We start from the raw sequence: 4,587 nt of genomic DNA, 5'->3' as shown, positions 1-4,587 counted from the left end.
ACACGTCACCTGAGGCTTGAGGTTCGCAATCTCGTTTGATTCCAATAAGTACCCAACCAAGGTCAGTCTTTTGGGCATAAGGATCATCATTCCAGCCATTGTGCTGCTGACGTACCTTGTGTACTCTCAGGATGTCTCTGCCTAAGAGAAGCATTATTTTGGCATCGTTGTCAAGTGGTGGGATGCAGTCAGCTAAATGTTTTAGGTGAGGTTCACGAAGTGCATCCTCTTGTGTAGGAATTTCCTCCCTGTCGTTAGGTAACTGATTGCACTCAATGATCTGAGGAAGATCAATTCTCTCCGTTCCTTTTATAGGAGAAAAGATGAATTCAGCATTGGCGGTTCTTCCTGTGAGTTGCACTGTACCAGCACAGGTGTGCAATGTGTAGGATAGCATGTTACCCTTTATGCCGAATAAGTCAAAGAACTCTGAAGTGGCAAGTGAGTGACTGCTTTGGTCATCTAAGACTGCATACATCTTGATTGCCTTTTCAGGTTGTCTTTGGCGAAACACCTTGACAAGAACTATTTTTGCAAGAGTCTTTCCCCAAGGTCTTTTGTGATGTAGTTCACTACATTTTGATGTAACTGTGGCAGTTGGTTGCGCTTGGCTCTCCCCACAGATTACAGTACATAAGGAAGAGACACTTGTTGTGCCTGGAGCATGACTTTGTTTCTCCCCGCCATGATTTGAGAGAGGGTTGGAGGTAGGAGGCTGCTGTGGATTGTCTGAGAGTTGAGTAGGATGCATAGCTGTAACATGTCTGTCGCTACTGCATTCGGTGCACTTGATGATGACTTTACAGTCCTTAGCAAAATGACCATAAGAAGCACAGCACCTGTAGCATACTCCAAGTTTCTGGAGAATCTCCCTGCGTTCTTGTAAAGTCTTTGCCCTAAGCTCACGACATTTCTTTAGAGGGTGAGGCTTCTTGTGAATAGGGCACTGACGATTAGGATCTTTATCTCTATCGTCCGAATCACTCTGGTATGCAGGTGAGTATACGAGTGGTGAGATGGCTGTCCTTTTAACAGATATTGCTCTATGAAAGTCTCTGTGTTTAGCTGCTGTGTTATCATACCTTGAGGAGGGTGATGATAATGATAATGAAGCAAGCAAGTTGGGTTCACTGAAGCTGAAGCTGGGATCGTTTCTCATCCAGGCTTGTTCACTGATGAACCTGCAAAAATATGAGAATGGAGGAAAAGATACGTTATAGTCTCTTTTGTACCTTGAGCCCTGTTGTGCCCATCTCTCTTGCAGGCCGTATGGCAGTTTAGACACCACTGGATTGACACCATGAGCAGTGTCCAGGAAGCTTAGTCCAGGTAGACGTGGGTCTGTCTTTGCCAACTCTAGCTCCATGAGGAGGTCACTCAGATCTTGGAGCTTGCGATAGTCTTTGTTCCCTATTTTTGGGAAGTTTTGCAGTCTCTTGAATAGAGCGCTTTCTATGGCTTCTGAGCTACCATAGGCTTGCTCCAGTCTTGCCCATGCAGCAACAAGACCTGCATCTGGGTGGTCAACATGTACTGTTCTCAGTCTTTTAACACGATCTGCAGATTCTGGCCCGAGCCACTTTATGAGCAAATCAAGTTGCTCCTTGGTAGAAAGGTTTAGATCCGCAATAGCAGCCTTGAAGGTAGATCTCCAGGCCCTGTAGCTCTCTGGACAGTCATCAAACCTTGAGAGGCTAGTGTTAATGAGCTTGCGGCGTACCATATATCTGGCGAAGTCAGCCATGTCTGATCTCTCACTCTTTGGTGCCAAAGTACCTTGTGGAACCCCTTGGGTGTGAAAGTTCTCTGGTGAAGAAGGGTGAGGTTTACCAGGATAAAATGATGTTGCATGAGCGTTTAACTTTGGTGTAGTCTCTAAGGTTTCTGCTGGCTGTGGCTTGAACTGCGGCTTGTTACTGGGAGTCACCTTGTTGTCAGCAGGAGGTAATGTGGTTTGCTGCGTCAATGCACTTGTGTTGTAGACTTGAGGAGGCTCAGGCATTTGGAGCTGAGAGGTCTCTGTGTTGAGAGTCAGAACAGTGTTGTTAGTAGGAGGTACAGGAGATGACTCTGTATCGTTGCAAACATTATGCTTTAGCACATATTCACTGGTGCGTTCAATTGGATCTTCCAGTTCTGCTGGAATAAGACAATTTGACAAAGTCAAATTAGTACTTTGTTCCATTGCTTGTTCATTATTTTCAGGCCTAAAATGTGGAATATAACATGGCTACAAAAAAATGAAAAAAAGGCCTCAGTCATGAAGGGGTTAATTGCCCCAAAAACCTCTATTATAACCCATTGTTATTAGTTTTTATGGATAAGCTTCACTGCGCATAGCATGCCATTAAAAAAGTAAATAAAGCAGTGTATGTTGTGTAGCTTGTACACGTGTATCACCGACTCCTATTTATAGCACATGCCCACAGGCTGACATTCCTAACATACTGTATATAGTCCACATGGACAACCCCCAGCTGCCTATTTGTTGTTACGGCATATGGGTAGTTAGAGCATGTGGAGCTGTGGGACCTTACCTACAGCTGGCTCTGCCTCTAGATAGGCAGAGCCAGCTGTCACTCACGCAGCTGGGCGGATCCCGTCATCTACGTCGGGATCCGCTCCGGCTGCGGCGTCTCAGTATACCGCGAGCTGTAGCTCGCGGTATACTGAGCTTAGGGTAACGGGAGGACACTAGTTTGTGCCCTCCCGTTACCCTAAGGAGAACTATGGGGAAAAACACTGACCCCATAGTTCTCCTTTAATCATCAGAACTTGGTCATCTTTTAGGCATTACAATATCTAGCAGAGATCTATGTGTTTCAGAAGCTGGTTAACAAAGAATACCTTCACCTTTATGAATAGCAAACTTAGTTGTGGGATGAATGGGGCATGTTTCTCTTGCGGTTAGGTGTCTATTGTGTAACTGTACTTCCTAGAATTCAGTGAGTTGGGATCAATAGGAAGGATGCATATTAGAATCTCAAGGTGTCTATCTATTCCATTGTGTTGTAGTAAAGCCTATATCTTCAGGCTTCCACACCTAACACATTGTGTTGTAGTAAGGCCTATATGGCCATCCGTCTTCCACCTAACCCATTGTGTTTGTAGTAAAGTGTATATAGTTAACAGGCTTCCACCTAGCCCAATGTTATATAGCAAGGTCTATATCATTAACAATGTTCCAACTACGGTAAGGTCTATATAGTAAACAGTTTCCCAGCTAGCCCACTGTGTTATTGTAAAATCTATATAGTAAACAGTCTACAGGCGAGTTGTTTTTCTGATAGTAAAGTAATAGTCTCTCCTGTATTTTTATTAATTAAATTATTAAAATTCTGTTTAAAATTAACCGGACACTTGTTTTTCTTTTAACTGTTGCTTAACTATGTATTTTCAGTTGCCTATTAATCATGTACAGGTTGTGTAGTCCTGACTCCTAGGTTTCTAAAGGTGCCCTTACACTGGCCGAAATTTGCACAGAGTGTGGGGCTGTCGGCTCCCTTGCAGCCGGCATTCCTTAATCGGCTGGGAATCAGCTGGGATCGAAGGAACTGGCTGGAAAATCTTCGTACAATCAGAGCCAGCAGCCAATGAGCTGCCCGCTGTGATCAGGTATTCTGACATGTGTCAGCGGCACGTGTCAGGATACAATGTAAACAACGGCGATTCCTCGATCGACACGCTGTTTGTGTTAATGGAGGAATCGGGTCTATGTTTAAAATTTGATAGGTGTATGGCTAAAGCTGGCTCCTAGTTCTGGGTGAGATTTGTTGATGCCTGGTTTGATATAATTTAAAACCTTCTTTACGGTCGGTGTTCCATTTGGAAGATGTATTTTACGACTTCCTTTCTTCTGGGAGAACATTCATCTTCAAGAAAGCAGCCCTCCCGAACCATGAAAAACAAGGTCTATCACAATTCTTGTTGGAGGTCAAGGGCTTATACACACCATGTTAGTTGAGATGTGTTTCTTTGCACACCGCCACACATGTATGGTATGATGAGGGCACATTTTTCTATGTGCCCTGTTCACACCATACATAATGGTGTGCAGACAATCACATCTAAACAAACATAGTGTGAAGAAGTCCTTAGGAGTGCTGCAAAATTGTATGTGAATATCCTTGAGAGGTTGGCCAGTGATAGGATCCCTAGAAGTGCTCAAGATCTTACATTGTTAGGAAGGGTAATGTGTGGTTCAGACAGAAATAGGAGCACATTATCCGTGAGCCAGCTTATATTCTTTCCCCCCATCCTGAGACCTTTTATGTTTGCAGTAGATTGCAAGTAGCATAGAAAAAGTTCTAGTGTAATTATGAATAACTATGGGAAGAGTTGGCATGCCTGTCTAGTCCCATTGCACAGTTGGTAACATTTAATGTGTTCTATGCTAAAGTGTAACTTGAGATGAGACCTAAAAGCTTTCAAACAGGCAGGTTTGTATTGTAAAAGAGACATACTATGTCTCTTCTGCAATAAAATAATGTTATCTGCTGGTTTGCAAATTACACTGAGCTGCACACATGTAGAGCAGTGTACAATATAGGCATCTGCAGAGATAAATGGACTCCCGTGCATGCATGG

This window comes from Nanorana parkeri, unplaced genomic scaffold (assembly GCF_000935625.1).
Source record: "Nanorana parkeri isolate BGI_ZX_2015 unplaced genomic scaffold, ASM93562v1 scaffold179, whole genome shotgun sequence".
NCBI lineage: Eukaryota > Metazoa > Chordata > Amphibia > Anura > Dicroglossidae > Nanorana > Nanorana parkeri.
The sequence above is the reverse complement of the archived record's forward strand: the minus strand, read 5'-3'. Positions refer to the sequence as shown.